General features: G+C 44.3%; 1 long non-coding RNA gene across 1 annotated transcript; it reads right to left on the bottom strand.

Moving 5' to 3' along the window:
* Nucleotides 1-7,037: 7,037 nt before the first annotated feature.
* On the bottom strand, nucleotides 7,038-16,646 carry LOC127047142 (uncharacterized). Its single transcript, XR_007773314.1, has 2 exons — nucleotides 16,560-16,646; nucleotides 7,038-7,350 (listed from the first exon to the last, which is right to left on the bottom strand). It is a non-coding gene; the product is annotated as an uncharacterized LOC127047142 (long non-coding RNA).
* Nucleotides 16,647-16,692: the final 46 nt, after the last annotated feature.

The following is a 16,692-nucleotide window of genomic DNA, read 5'->3' as shown; positions in this document are numbered from 1 at the left end:
TTATCACACTAAATCAGTTCTAGTGGAAATCTACTGACTGCTTTGCAGGAAACAAACTAATTGGATGTAACGAAAAAAGGTCTTGTTAGAACATGAGCTGGTTAGGGAATATGATGCGCGTTTGACTTCAAGGGTTTGTTTCTTTGTCTTACATTTGTAATGACACCTTCCTTTTATGTTATTAGTAATGCTGATTGCATTTATGTATCAGTAAAGTAGAATGTGGTTTCATTGACATCTGCTAACAAGAAAACAACTTCCAGTACACCTTCTCTCTGGAATTTAGAATTGAGAGAATAAACTCTACTATAATGCACACATGTAACTTGTGAGTCCTGATGAAAGTCTTGCATAATTTTTACCCTATAATTTAACCAAGTACTTAGAATAATTATATAAATATTTGCATTTGTTAAATGCAGAAAAATTATGACAAAATAAAATTAAAAAGTCAACCATGTGGAGACTGCATTGTGTCTTAACTGAAGTCATTAGGCAGCTGTAAGTGCATAATGTCTTATCTCTCTACTAATACTAAAGAGCAAAAGCACCTAGTGCTCAATTTTCTATGGTTCTGCACAACAAAAGTAAATGTATTCAGAGGAGCAAAAAGTTTGGGGGGAAATATTTGAACCTATTTGACTATTGTAAATTTGACTAACCCAGAGTCAACCAAAATACTGTGGATTTAGGGCCATATTTTCAAAGACATTTAAGTACCTAAAGATGGAGGTAAGGCACCCAGTGAGATTACAAAAATACCTAGTTGTCTAACACCTATTGAAATCAGTGCTTAGTCTGGTTAGATGCTTTGGAAAATCCCACTAGGTACTTATCTGTATGTTTAGGTGCCTAAATACTTTTAAAAATCCAGGCCTTAATACTTGAAAAACAATCTACTTCCCATGGACAACTCTGTGAGTACATCTTTTGTGCATTAGTGTGATTCATTTGGACAAATGGGTTTTGGGCATAATAGACATCACTTGTGCATACAGGTAGTAGTGAACAAAAATATGTGCACAGGTAGCTTCTATGTTACACTGAGGTGCTAGGGGTTGAAACCTATCAGATCTTATTACCCTTATTAATATCACAGCATAGAATCATAGAAGACTAGAATTGGAAGAGACCTCAAGAGGTCATCTAGTACAACTGCCTGTAATACAAGAACTAGGGGTCACCAAATGAAATTAATAGGCAGCAGGTTTAAAACAAATAAAAGGAAGTTCTCCACACAGTGCAGTCAACTTGTGGAACTCCTTACCTGAGGAGGCTGTGAAGGCTAGGATTATAACAGCGTTTAAAAGGGAAGTGGATAAATTCATGGTGGTTAAGTCCATAAATGGCTATTAGCCAGGATGGGTAAGGAATGATGTCCCTAGCCTCTGTTTGTCAGAGGATGGAGATGGATGACAGGAGAGAGATCACTTGATTATTGCCTGTTAGGTTCACTCCTTCTGGGGCACCTGGCATTGGCCACTGTCAGTAGACAAGATACTGGGCTAGATGGACCTTTGGTCTGACCCGGTACAGCCGTTCTTTTGTTCTCAAAGCAGGACCAACCCCAACTAAATGAGCCCAGCCAGGGCTTTGTTAAGATGGGCCTTAAAAACCTCTAAAGATGGAGATTCCACCACCTCCCTAGGTAACCCATTCCAGTGCTTCACCACTCTCCTAGTGAAATAATTTTTCCTAAAATCCAACCTAGACCTCCCTCACTGCAACTTGAGACCATTGCTCCTTGTTCTGTCATCTGCCACCACTGAGAACAGCTTAGTTCCATCCTCTTTGCAACCCCCCTTCAGGTAGTTGAAGGCTGCTATCAAATCCCCCCTCACTCTTCTCTTCTGCAGACTAAATAAGCCCAGTTCCCTCAGCCTCTCCTTGTAAATCATGTGCCCCAGCCCCCTAATAATTTCTGTTGCCCTCCACTGGACTCTCTCAAATTTGTCCACATCCTTCCAGTATTACATCTGACGTAATACTCCAGATGTGGCCTCACCAGTGCCAAATTTTGAATAGAGGGGAATAATCACTTCCCTCTATCTGCTGGCAATTCTTCTACTAATGCTGCCCAATATGCCCAGTGTGCTCTTGGCAACAAGAGCACACTGTTGACTCATATCCAGCTTCTCATCCACTGTAATCCCAGGTTCTTTTCTGCATAATTGCTGCTTAGCCAGTCAGTCCCCAGCCTGTAGCAGTGCATGGGATTCTTCCGTCCTATGTGCAGGACTCTGCACTTGTCGTATCTGAACCTCCTCAGAATTCTTTTGGCCCAATCCTCCAGTTTGTCTAGGTCACTCTGGACCCTATCCTTACCCTCCAGTGTATCTTCTTTCCCTGCAGCTTAGTGTCACCCGCAAACTTGCTGAGGGTGCAATTAATCCCATCATCCAGATCACTAATGAAGATGTTGAACAAAGCCGGCCCTAGGACTGACCACTGGGGCACTCCGCTTGATACCAGCTGCCAACTAGACACTGAGCCATTGATCTTCACCCATTGAGCTGACGATCTAGCCAGCTTTCTATCCACCTTACAGTCTATTCATCTAATCCATATTTTTTTAACTTGCTGGCAAAAATATTTTGGGAGACCGTATCAAAAGCTTTGCTAAAGTCAAGGTATATCATGTCCACCACTTCCCCCGTATCTACAGAGCCAATTATCTCATCATAGAAAGCAATTCGGTTGGTCAGGCATGACTTGCCCTTGGTGAATCCAAGTTGACTGTTCCTGATCACCACCTTCTCCTTCAAGTCCTTCAAAATGGATTCCTTCAGGACCTGCTCCAAGATTTTTCCGCGGACTTAGGTGAGGCTGTAGGTTGTCTGTAGTTCCCCGGATTCTCCTCCTTCCCTTTTTTAAAGATGGGCACTACATTTTCCTTTTTCCAGTTGTCTGGGACCTCCCCCGATAGCCTGTTTTTCACCACTGAGGGCTGCTCACTTCCTCCCCATACTCTGCTGCCCAGTGCAGCATTCTAGGAGCTGACCTTGTCTGTGAAGACCAAGGCAAAAATAGCATTGAATACTTCAGTTTTTTCCACATCATCTGTCACTAAGTTGCCTCCCCCATTCAGTAAAGGGCCCACACTTTCCTTGACCACCTTCTTGTTGCTACCATACAAGAAACCCTTCTTGTTACCCTTCACATCCCTTGCTAGCTGCAACTCCAATTGTGCTTTGGCCTTCCTGACTACACCCTTGCATGCTTGAGCAATATTTTTATACTTCTCCCTAGTCATCTGTCCAAGTTTCCACTTCTTATAAGCATCCTTTTTGTGTTTAAGCTCATCGAAGATTTTTCTGGTAAGCCAAGCTGGTTGCCTGCCATATTTCTATTCTTTCTGCACGTGACAATGGTTTGTTTCTGCACCCTTGATAAGGCTTCTATAAAGTACATCCAGGTCTCCTGGACTCCTTTCCCACTCATATTAGCCTCCTAAGGGATCCTGCCCATCAGTTCCCTGAGGGAGTCAAAGTCTGCTTTTCTGAAGTGCAGGGTCCATATTCTGCTGCTCTCCTTTCTTCCTTTTGTCAGGATCCTGAACTCGACCATCTCTTGATCACTGCTGCCCAGGTTGTCACCCACTTCTGTTTGTGAGCAGCAGGTCAAGAGGAGCACGGCCCCTAGTTGGTTCCCCCAGCACTTACACCAGGAAGTTGTCCCCAACACTCCCCAAAAACTTGCTGGATTGTCTGTGCATTGCTGTATGGTTTTCCCAGCAGATGTGAGGGTGATTTAAGTCCCCCATGAGAACTAGGGCCTGTAATCTGTTAACTTCTGTTGGTTGTCTGAAGAAAGCCTTGTTTACTTCATCCTCCTGGTCTGGTGATCTGTAGCAGATGCCCGCCATGATATCACCCTTTTTGCTCTTGTCTCTAAACTTTAATCCAAAGACTCTCAACGGGCTTTTTTCCAGTTTCATACTGGAACTCTGAGCAATCATACTGCTCTCTTACAGACAATGCAACTTCTCCACCTTTTCTCCCCCGCCTGTCCTTCCTGAACAGTTTATACCATCCATGAGAGTGCTCCAGCCACGTGAGTTACTCCACCAAGTCTGTTATTCCAATCACATCATAATTCCTTGACTGTGCCAGGACTTCCAATTCTTTCTGCTTGTTTTCCAGGCTTATTGTGTTTGTGTGCAGGCACCTAAGATAACTAGCTGATTGCCCTTATTTCTCAGTATGAATCAGGAGGCCTCCCCTGCTGCACCCTCCTCCTTGTGTTTCCTCCCGGTATCCCACTTCTTCACTTATCTCAGGGCTTAGGTCCCCATCCCTCAGCAAACCAAGTTTAAAACCTCCTCACTATGTTAGCAAGCCTGCCTGCGAAGATGCTCTTCCCTCTCTTCATTAGGTGGATCCCATCACTTCCTAGCAATCCTTCTTCCTGGAACAACATCCCATGGTCAAAAAATCCAAAGCCCTCTCTCCAACGCCATCTGCGTAACCACGCATTTACTTCCACAATTTGATGGTTCCTATCTGGGCCTTTTCCTTCAACAGGGAAGAGGGACGAGAACAAAACTTGCACCCCAAACTCCTTTATCCTTCTTCCCAGAGCCACATAATCTACAGTGACCTGCTCAAGGTCATTCTTGGCAGTATCATTGGTGCCCACGTGGAGAAGTAGGAAGGGGTAGCAGGCCAAGTGCTTGGGCTCAGTCATGGCTCCAATGTCACTTCTGTGTCTATAGCTCTCTGATCCCAGCCAAGCTAATCTTTAAAAAGAACCCAGTCAACCAAACCAGCACATCAAATTATGTTTGGCCAATATCAGAGACATAGATTTCTTATTTTATCACTCCACAAGCTTTGTTCCTGAACCCCGAACTTCACACTGAGATTTAGGGATACACCTCTCTTCAATTTGAAACTATCTTCAGTTCTACTTGGGGTTTCTGTGGCTATCCTTGGTAACAGAGACTATGTATGCCCAGGGTCTTTCTCAAACTTTTGAATACCTCCATCTCCACTCAGATGCTAAACCTTTTACACTTATGTTGTTCCAGCTATACCTGTCTTCCTACAGAGTATATTTGAACCATATTCTCCTATTATACATTTCTAACAGTTCATTATTAACTGAACTGGTATGTTACTTGGTTTGTTCTGGTAATAACCTCATGACAATGGAAATCACAGCTTTGTCATTGTGCCCAAAGATTATGGTACTCAGATCCTGTTACCATTCAGAATACCCAAACCGTGATGCCACTTAAAATCAAGTTGAAGGAATATATGTTTGCTGCTGCTTTTAAGTGTTTATTGTTAAGCATCCAGTGGTTCTTTTGTTAAGAAAACTGTATAAATATACACACCCTACAACATAAACACTAACCTAGGAACCTATCCTTGCAACAAAGCCTGATGCCAGCTCTGACCACATATCTATTCAAGTGACACCAACATAGGACCTAACCACATCAGCCATGCCATCAGGGGCTCGTTCACCTGCACATCTACCAACGTGATATATGCTATCATGTGCCAGCAATGCCCCTCTGCCATGTACACTGGCCAAGCCGGACAGTCTCTATGCAAAAGAATAAATGGACACAAATCTGACATCAGGAATCATAACATTCAAAAACCAAAGGGAGAACACTTCAGCCTCTCTAACCACTCAGTGACAGACTTGAAGGTGGTAATTTTGCATCAAAAAAACTTCAAAAACTGACTCCAAAGAGCGACTGCTGAACTCAAATTAATATGCAAATTTGATACAATTAACCTGGGATTAAACAGAGACTGGGAATGGTTGGGTCATTACACTAATTGATTCTATTTCCCTATGTTAAGTTCTCCTTATGCCTTCTATGGGTCATCTCGATTATCACTTCAAATTGTTTTCTTCTCCTGCTGACGATAACTCATCTCAATTGATTGGACTCTTCCAGTTGGTATGCATACTTTCACCTTTTCATGTTCTCTGTATGTATAAATATCTCCTATCTGTGTGTTCCAGTCTATGCATCTGAAGAAGTGAGCTGTAGCCCACGAAAGCTTATGCTGAAATAAATTTGTTCGTCTCTAAGGTGCCACAAGTACTCCTGTTCTTTTTGTATAAATATGTTATCGTTAGAGACTCTCAATTTTTTTTCTCTAAGCAATGTTCAAGTCAACTCATTCTGAGCTAAGGGCCTATGTGGTCCCCAAACGATGGGCAACACATTTTATATTTCACATAAAATAATAGGAAATAAAATATTCTAAAGAGACTGCTGTGTTAAGAAACATGGTAGGAGAAGGAGAAGCTTTAATTTACTAGGCAGGATCACTTTAGGTGACAAGGGAACATTTTTTATTTTAATTTATAAGATTAAAAATGGATACAACATCTTGGTAAAAAAGATCAACAATATCTTGGTTAAACAATGGCTAAGAGTGGGGAAGGAGACGAGACACCCATAAATATTGTAAGTATGTGAAAACTAAGGTGGAGAGGTAACATTTATGGTGGTACAAAGGGAGTAATAATATGAAATTAAAAAGAAAAAATTCGAATGAATACCAGGAAAAACTTTACGGCAGTGCAACCTATTAGGCTGGCAATGAAAATGGTAGAAACCCCACTCGTTGAGAGTTTTAAAAATGAGAGAAAGCTCAAGGAAATATCTTGTAGGGACCATTCTGCACAGGCAGTCGGATAAACTAGATGACTGAATGTCTAACACCTCTAGTGTTTATGATTCTACAAGGAAAATGTTCAAGATTGCCAATTCTTAATTTTTCTGAACTTTTGGAGAGTGCTCTGGTTTCCCCCTCTCCTTCCTTGCCGACTGTACATAATGCCCCATTTCTGTATACTTCCACACATCAGTCTATTTGCTACTGTTATGCAAGATTATCAATTATATCAATTTAAAAGAAAGCACACTAGATACTACCTGAAAGACAGCATGCAAGCACAGTTTAAACCAAGTGTTTTAGATAGGGTATTATTAATGGCTTATACATGTTAAAACCCCCTTAACTGTATACGTCAAGGCTGTGTGTCATTAATATCTTTTTATTAAAAAAGTGTGCTGATCAAGTGTTTCACTTCACGTATCAACAATGCTACAGTAATAGCTTCAAATAGACATAAAACTAAATGGGAAAACAGCTCATCTATTTCCTGGGTGAACACATAGATGATAATACAACACAGGCGGAGCATGCTGTCAGCCACAGGGCTCAATCTACTTCATTCATGTCATTGCTTCCAATGTTCCATTCCCCAGAACGACATTTCTGTGCCAAACAATGCTGATTTAGTAATCGCTAGACCATCATTCCCAGAAACACTGGCTCTTCGAGGGCAGCAAATGACCTTTTAGCATTGGTAGTTCTGTGAGTAAAGAAAGGCATCAGTAAGTAGTTGAGGTAGAAGATATTTTATTGTCTGCTAATCGCTAACATGTGCAGATGACTCCAGTTTATCCTTTAGTAAAGAATTCTTTCATTTCTTATTCTAGGAAAAATCATACTTTTTTTTACAAGACAGATTGCCTGTAGGAATAATGTGAGAATTAAACTACTTCCCATATGAATTCCCATTGGTGTAAACTCTGACACCTAGTGGTTACATGGTTACAAAGATTTTTGAGAAGGCATGCCTAAGGTTTGCCACTTATATCTTTATTTACATTCCTAAATAAGTGGCCTGATACTGAGTTCCCCACGCTCCCACTGAAGACAGCCGCTCTCTCATGAATGTAGTTCTTGCAGAGGAATTTATGTGTATTTGCCACTTCAGATGTCATCAGCTATGTGCATGCTGTGTGGCCTCCAATTGTTCTCGCATTAGATAATGTTTTCACCCCTCAGCCATAAGGCCGAGAAGCGTTTATCTGATAGATAACTGCCATTATCTATCAGAAAGATCATTATAGAGATTATAATGCTAACATTAGCAGAAAGATTTGAGGATCTTATTTCTTGTGATTAATTTTCTCTATTTTACATTATGATGTAGCTAAATCCACTGTTACTGTAGTAGGTGTGACATTTTTAAAGACTAGTTTGTGCATTTCCCGTGTTTCTTCCCCCAAAGTACTGTACTGCTGTTCACACAGAAGTTGCACTAGAACTGGAAATACAACAGTGAGGATCAGTAACATTTAACTAACATAGCCCCTAAACTCATTTAGTTGCCGCCATCTAGTGCTTAGTTTTATACCATGCATTGTTTTCTAAACAGACCTGACAGGTACTTTGATTTCTGTAATTGTCCCATAATAGACGTTGATTTTATGGGAGTGCGAGGGGTGGGGGAGTCGCTGTGATATACAATCTTGCATACAGGTAAATGAGGAGATCACATGACTGTGCAGAATGGGAACCTTTAGATCTTGCTTTGACATAAATCTCAAGACTGAAGGTCCAAAAACCTGGAGATTTTTTGAGTAATATGCATTGTTTTTTTCATTTATTTGTGTGAATTATGTGACTACTTAAAGCAATAATAAGCTGGAAAATGAATAAGTAATCACAAACTATTTTCACTTATATTTTGGCATACAAACCATCTTTTAACATGGAGAATTTGTTCTTTTAGAAGGATAGCGTGTATTTTCTCCTCTAGATGAGTAAAGTGCAGCTCTGTTGATGAACCACTTATCTGTTGTGTTGCAGGCATGAGAGACAGCAGATATCTTGTTTAACCAGCCATTTTAATGCCTTGCCATTTAAATGTTTTAACATAAATATCTCTGAGATATTAATCCAAAGAATTCATACTTATTAGTTTTTTCCCATGTGTTTTGAATTAATGAGATGTAGATTGACTCACATGCATGCTCCTGTCTTACACAGGGTAAAACCTTTTGAATAATGAAATATTTCAGGTCTATAATAGACCAGGTTATGGGACCCAGCATAGTAGGAAGATAATAGCTGTGTGGCTCTGCTGACCACTAACGGAAATCTGCTACTGGGACAGTTGTACAGTACACCCCACTATTCTTTGCAAAATTACTACAGGCAACATCTAAGAATCCAGGGTCACAGACCTGGAGAAGCCATAAATGACAAGCATTCACCATAAACACCTCCATTTTCTTGGTGCTTGGCAAAGTATTTTCCCAATTTACAATAGTAGTAGTCTACATTAAATTAATCTCTTTTCTGTATCACTTAGAGATCAGCCTTTATTTCAAGTTCACACAGTATCTCAGAGATGTCTGTAGGAGCAGACAACATTGGTGCGTTCATGGATGCAGCCTGTAATAATCTATCTCAGGGGTAGGTAACCTATGGAATGCGTGCCAAAGGCGACACATGAGCTGATTTTCAGTGGCACTCACACTGCCTGGGTCCTGGCAACCAGTTGCGGGGGGGGGGGGACGACTCTGCATTTGAATTTAATTTTAAATGAAGCTTCTTAGACATTTTAAAAACCTTATTTACTTTACATACAACAAAAGTTTAGTTATATATTATATACTTATAAAAAGAGACCTTCTAAAAATGTTAAAATGTTAAAATGGCACGCAAAACCTTAAATTAGAGTGAATAAATGAAGACTCGGCACAGCACTTCTGAAAGATTGCTGACCCCTGGTCTATATGTATTTATATGGTCTTGGCACCATACTATCTCAGTGCCTCACAATCATTAATGGATTTTATCTTCACAAACTCTCGGGGGGGGGGGGGAGGAAAGTATTATTCCCATTTTACAGATGGGAAAGTGAGGGATAGGATAGATTAAATTACTTGCCTAAGGTCACACAGGAAGTCTGTAGCAAAGCCAGGAGGGAGCAGGGGAGACAATAATCAAGTAAAAGAGTTTCAAGCTCATACTGTGGGAAGGGCATAATTCCATTTTCATTCATGGCCTCTGAGGTGGGACATTCACAGCAGAACGCCTACTGATGTTAAAGAAAAGCTTGCACAAAAGTTAATTGATACGCTCTATGTACCTTATAGTTGCATTGAGCAACACTTAGTGGGAAAATATGCTGACTAGAGTAGTTTGAAAACGGGGGGCGGGGGAGGTGTCATGAAAAATGCCAGTTGTTTCCATTTTACAAGGTTTGAAATTAACCATTTTTATTTTCTTACACATTTTCATTTTTTAATTTAAAAATGGATTGAAAATGTTATAGAAACCATGAATGGAATGGTTACCTTTTTTTTTTTGTGGCCAATTTACAAAAAAGTTTTTAGTGAATGAAATCTTTTTGTAATCACTTTGATAACACTTGAAAAAATGTATAGAAAAGCATGAAAATGTTGACAATTAAAATAAAGGGATTTCACACCATTTTCATTTTATAAAAAAGGATTTTGGATGAAAAAACTTTTCCTTTGAAAAATTTCAACTATTTCTAATGCTCATCTTTAGGACCACTGCCTTTTTCTGCCCATTGGTTCTCTTCTTTCCCCATCCTGCTTTCTTTCTCTCCGCTTTTCCTGTCTGTCTCTCTCTCCTACTTTCTCTTCTCTGAATTTTTCTCCCTTCAACAACTCCAAGTTTCCCCCATGTGTTTCTCTCACTCCCTTTCCCATTCTATCTGCTAAAATGATCAGCAATGAAATAGTTAATATTCACTGAAATAGTTAATAAAGTGTCATCATTAAGCTTTAGGGTCAGCATCTCCATGAGATGAATGGGATATGGAGGAGTTCATTCCTCCCAGAGCCATTGTTATAATGATTTATATTTGTTTCAAGCTTGGAAGGTTAACTTTGTAACGAAGAGGGTTAGAAACATTTTGTCTTAAATAAAAGTTTAAATTCTCCAGAATCTGTGAATGCAGGTCACATAAATACATCAAACAGAGCAGGAGTTTGACTCCACTGAACTAAGTCTAGAAGAATGAAAGAAGCGGAAACTTTGTGGTTGTTTACCTGAAAAATTTCCTTTCTCTAAAGGCTAGGTTCACAGATCCTTAGTGTCCGTAGCTGAAGGGGGCAGAATCAAAGCTGATTGGACAGCTGATGAGGGACTAGTCCCCATCTTCTGGAGAACCCCTGAGTTTGGAGATACTTCCAAAGCTGGCTCTTCCAAACTCCAGAAAAAAACACAAATCTCTTATGCTGCATCAGCAGCTTGCAATACTGATATTCAATGAGAAAATATTATGAACATTAAGAAAAAAATAACTATTGCAGAGAACGTTAACCACAAGTTACAGATCTCCCTTTTCCAGGTAGGGCCAGATCTATGGACCTATTCCTTCAAAGGGAACATTTTTCAGGTAAGCAACCACAAATTGTCCTGTTCTCTCTTAGGGTTAGGTCTACAGATCCTCAGTGTGGGATTGTCTTAAGCCTGGTCTACACTACGGGGTTAGGTCGAATTTAGCCATGTTAGGTTGATTTTAAAATGAATGTGTCCACAGAACTAACCCCATTCTGTCGACTTAAAGGGCTCTTAAAATCGACTTCTGTACTCCTCCCCGACAAGGGGATTAGCGCTAAAATCGACCTTCCTGGGTTGAATTTGGGATAGTGCGGATGCAAATCGATGGTACTGGCCTCCGGGAGCTATTCCGGAGTGCTCCAATGTAACTTCTCCGGACAGCACTTTGAACTCCGATGCACTAGCCAGGTACACAGGAAAAGCTCTAGGAACTTTTTAATTTAATTTCCTGTTTGGTCAGCATGGCGAACTCAGCAGCACAGGTTACCATGCAGTCCTCCCAGAATCATAGAGCATAGAATGTTTCTATGCTCCCCCATCATCTCTGTCCCTGATGTTAAAAAAGGCACACACACAAAAACGCACTCGCTATGACACGTTTTCCGAGCTCATGAAGTCCTCCCGCACTCATAGGGCACAGCTTAATGCATGGAAGCATTCAGTTGCAGAGGCCAGGAAAGAATTAAGTGAGTGCGAAGAGCGGAGGCAGGACATGATGCTGAGGAAAGCCAGCAAGAGCACAGACCCCCGCTGCATCCACTGTATAACTGCCTGCCCTCCTCCCCATGTTGCATAGCCTCGTCACCCAGCTGCCCAAGAATACACGGGGAGGCTTCGGGCACCAGGCCACTCCACTCCAGAGGACAGCCCAAGGAACAGAAGGCTGTCATTTAAACAGTTTGATTTTTAGCATGGCTAGAATAAGCAATGTGGCCGTGTCCTTCCTTCCTCCCCCACCTCACCCAGGCTACCTTGTCCGTTATCTCATTTTTTTTTAATTATTAAAGAAAGAATGCATGGTTTCAAAACAATAGTTACTTTATTTCGAAAGGGGGAGGGTGGTTGGCTTACAGGGAATTAAAATCAACAAAGGGGGCGGGTTTGCATCAAGGAGAAACACACACAACGGTCAGACCGTAGCCTGGCCAGTCATGAAACTGATTTTCAAAACCTCTCTGATGTGCAATGCACCTTGCTGTGCTCTTCTAATCGCCTTGGTGTCTAGCTGCTCAAAATTGGACGCCAGGCATCTCACCCCGCCATAAACATCTCCCTCTTACTCTCACAAATATTATGGAGCACACAGCAAGCTGCAATAACAATGGGAAAGTTGGTTGTGCTGAGGTCTGACCTAGTCAGCAAACAGCACCAGCAAGTTTTTAAAGTGTGTGACGGTGAGCTGAATGGGCTCCATGCTTGCCGTGGTATGGCATCTGCATGGGTAACCCAAGAAAAAAGGCACAAAACGACTGAGTCGTTGCTTTCACGGAGGGAGGGGCGACTGACGACATGTACACAAAACCATCTGCGACAATGTTTTTGCCCTATCAGGCATTGGGAGCTTAACGCAGAATTCCAATGGGAGGCGGAGACTGCAGGAACTGTGAGATAGCTACCCACTGTGCACTGCTCTGTAAGTTGATGCTAGCCACAGTAGTGAGGACACATTCTACCGACTTAATGCACTTAGTGGGGACATACACAATTGACTGTATAAAATCGATTTCTAAAAATCGACTTCTATAAAATCAATTTAATTTCATAGTGTAGACATTGTTAACTTAGAACAATAAGAAATGCAGAAATAAAAATACCAGGTTTGTATATAATGAAGATACATTTAAATCATCAGTGAGTGAGGCACTATGTACTAAGATGCAGACAAGTGTAATTTCTAAGGACCTACGTAAACACAGTCTCAGTATATAAGTGGTTATTAGACATCCTTGTGTATCTGTGCATTGTACATAAACATATATTATTAGCAACAAAGAGTCCTGGTACTCACCCACGAAAGCTTATGCTCCAGTACACTTGTTAGTCTATAAGGTGCCACAGGACTCTTTGTTGCTTTTTACAGATTTAGACTAACATGGCTACCCCTTTGATACACATATTATTAATATCACAATGTGAGAATATGCTGCTCCCTCTTCTTTCAATGAGAGGAAATGAAACCCCTTCCTAGTTTTATCATTTTTAAAGTTATTTCTCACAAGATTTTAGCAGTGGTGATCCCTGCCTCTTCTGTTAGGATACTCATTTTTGTACAAGATCCTGGAACTTGTTCTTTAGACCACAATTTTAAATGTTCTTCTAATTTTTTTTATATCCTTAGCCTGCTACCATTATTAACCACTGCAGGAGCATGTATAAGCTTTTATGACTTACAAGTTTGCTAACAAATAGCATTTTATTAATAGCTGGCAACATGTATGACATCACTAAGCACAGCAGGGCCATGGTGTGCTGGAGGATACTACCCAGCTAGCACTTTTTCTGTCAGGTCTGTGATACAGACATATTCTCTGCTTTTATTCTGATCCTGCCTGCCTATTTCATCCTATTAAAACAATGCAGAGGACTAGACTAGATGACATCTGGGATCTCAACACCCTTCTCAGCCATACATTTCTACGACTGCAGGCCAGCAGAGTCTGAGTAGTTCAGAAGATGATGCCCTGGCTTTGGAGGGATGTTTCCCCAGTGCGGATCGAAGGTTTTGTAGCATATGTCTGAGGTGGGTGGTTTTGAACAGTAATTTTACACCTCTTTCTGATCCTCCTGTCACTTAGGATATGTCTACATGTCAATAAAACACCTGCAGCAGGCCTGTGTCTGACTCGGGCTGCAAGGCTCTAACATTGCAGTGTGGATGTTTGCACCTGGGCTGGAGCCTGGCCTCTGGGACCCTTGCAGAGCCTGAACCTCTACACCAGGTGTGACCAACCTGAGCCTGAGAAGTAGCCCGAATTTACCAATGTACATGGCCAAAGAGTCACAGTAATACATCAGTAGCTTCCCAACAGTTTTCCCCACCTCACTCCCAGTACCTCCCATCCACTGGCAGCCCTACGAATCAGCACCTTCCTCTCCCTCCCTCACCTCCCAATCAGCTGTTTCATGGCATGCAGGAGGCTCTGGGCACTGCAGGCTCAAGGAAGGGGGCACGAAGCTGTGGAGTTGGGGCAGGGCCTTTGCAGAACCAGGGGTTGAGCAGTGAGTACCCCCGGCACATTGGAAAGTTGGTGCCTGTAGCCGGAACCAGCTGAGAGGGGCCAGCCACAGATGTTTAATTGCAGCATAAACATACTCCCTGAGCTCAGCTATCTGGGGCCTGGGCTGCCCATGGCACCACTGCTGCAGTACACCTCCCAATCCTTACGGCATTTATTCTCCAGCACCCCTGGGTAGGGAGGTGTGGTTAGGCCATCGGAGGTGCAGAGCTGAGGCCCAGAGGTGCCTGTCTCCTACAGGGCCGACCGGGGGGGGGGGGGGGGGGGGGGGCGAGGGAAGTGGGGAAATTTGCCCCAGACTCTGCAGGGCCTCCACGAGAGTTTTTCAGGGGCCCTGGAGCAGGGTCCTTCACTCACTTCGGGGGTCCCGGAAAACTCTCGCGGGGCCTGGGGTCCCGGAGCTTCTTCCACTCCAGGTCTTTGGCAGCGGGGGAGGGGGGGTCCTTCCTTCCTGGAAGGAATTACTGCCGAAGCGGGACCCGCAGCCAAAATGTCGGGTCTTCGGCGGTAATTCGGTGCGGGGGGGCTCCCGCTGCAGGTCTTCAGGGCACTTTGACGGTGGCTCCTGGAGCGGAAGAACCCCCTGCTGCTGAATTACTGCCGAAGTGGAGTCCCCCACTGCTGAAGACCCCAGGCCCCTGAATCCTCTGGGCAGCCCTGGTCTCCTACTGCTGTCAATGGGAGTTAGGGCGGGGCCTAAGTACCTTTGCGGATTGGCGCCAACCCGACCTCCCCACGGGCACACCTGGGGCCAGGGCACTTGCCGCCCTGAGGGGACTGCAGCTCCCGCACAGGGCAGGCTTTAGGCCAATTCAACCAATTCCCCTGAATCGGGCCCCGCACCTAAGAGGGCCCTGCGCCCAAGCCCCGCCGGTGCACTGTACCAGGGTGGCCCGGCTTCCCCAGGGGGCAATTTAAAGGGCCTGGGGCTCCCAGCAGGGACTGGAGCCCCAGGCCCTTTAAATTGCCATCAGATCCCCACTGCTGGAGCCCTGGGATAGAGCTGCAGGGCTCTGGAGGCTATTTAAAAGGTTCAAGGCTCCCCTTGCTTCTACCATCCCAGCCCTTTAAATAACAGCTGGAGCTCCACCTCTTCCCCAAGTCTCCCTCAGCTATTTAAAGGGCCGGGGCAGTAGAAGCAGGGGAGCCCTGGGCCCTTTAAATAGCCCCCAGAGCCCAGTCGCTTCCCCAGGGCTCCTGCAACTATTTAAAGGGCCGGGGCAGTAGAAGCAGGGGAGCCCTGGGTCCTTTAAATGGCCCCTAAGTGGGAGGAGGAGGAGGGGACACTTACCCTACAGGCTGGGCTGTACCTGCACCCCCTGCCCTCAGCCAGCCCCTGCTGCACCCCCTGCCCACACCAGCCCCACACCCCCTGCCCTGTCTCCAGCCCCGCACCTTCTGCCCTGCCCGCACCAGCCCATCTCCAGCCAGCCTCGCACCAGCCCTGCACCCCGTGCCATCTCCAGCCAACCCCGCCGCACCCCCCCTGCCTGAAGTCAGCCAGTCCCGCACTTCTGTCTCCAGCCTGCCAACCCATGCCGCACCTCCTTGCGGCCCTGCCTGAAGCCAGCCAGCCCACCCCACATCCCCCTGTCTCCAGCCAGCCCCCTCACCCCTGGCCCTGCCTGCAGCCAGACCCTACCCCAGGTCAGCCCATGCCCTGCCTCCAGCCAGCCCCATGTCCACTGGTGCCCTGCAGTTCCCAGGGCAGTAACCCTGCATGCCAGCTTCAATGAGGGGGGCAGGGAGCAGCTGGGACCCACACATGTGCACACCCTAGGGTGACCAGACAGCAAGTGTGAAAAATCAGAACACAGGATGTGGGGGGTAATAGGATCCTATATAACAAAAAGACCCCAAAATCAGGACTGTCCCTATAAAATTGAGCCATCTGGTCACCCTAACACACCCCCAGGGAGTGGGGGGGGGGGGGCCACACATGTGAAGTGGAGCTCGTTTCTAGTTCAGGCCCATCTTTTTAAAAACAAATTTAGGTGGGGTTAACAGACACCCGTATTCTCCCCATGTCCAGCTTTTTGGTGCTCAAATCGCCATCTGGGAGGAATGTTTAAAAATCCGGCCGTATGGTCCCAAACGTACAGACTGCGGCACAGCCCTTGAATCAGAACTTTTCCCGGGGAACCGCTGGCTAAGAAGCGAAAGGCTTTTTCACCTTGTTTTTAAGTCATCCCTGCCAGGCCCCCGCACTTCCTAAAGCGGCCCTGCTCCCACAGCCCCACCTGGCTGTGACCGGCCGCCGCCCCAGGGCTCCCGCCTTACACCGCCCCCGGCGCGGCTGCCCGCTC

This window comes from Gopherus flavomarginatus, chromosome 3 (assembly GCF_025201925.1).
Source record: "Gopherus flavomarginatus isolate rGopFla2 chromosome 3, rGopFla2.mat.asm, whole genome shotgun sequence".
Classification (NCBI taxonomy): Eukaryota; Metazoa; Chordata; order Testudines; family Testudinidae; genus Gopherus; species Gopherus flavomarginatus.
This window is presented reverse-complemented; position numbering and strand designations above follow the sequence as displayed.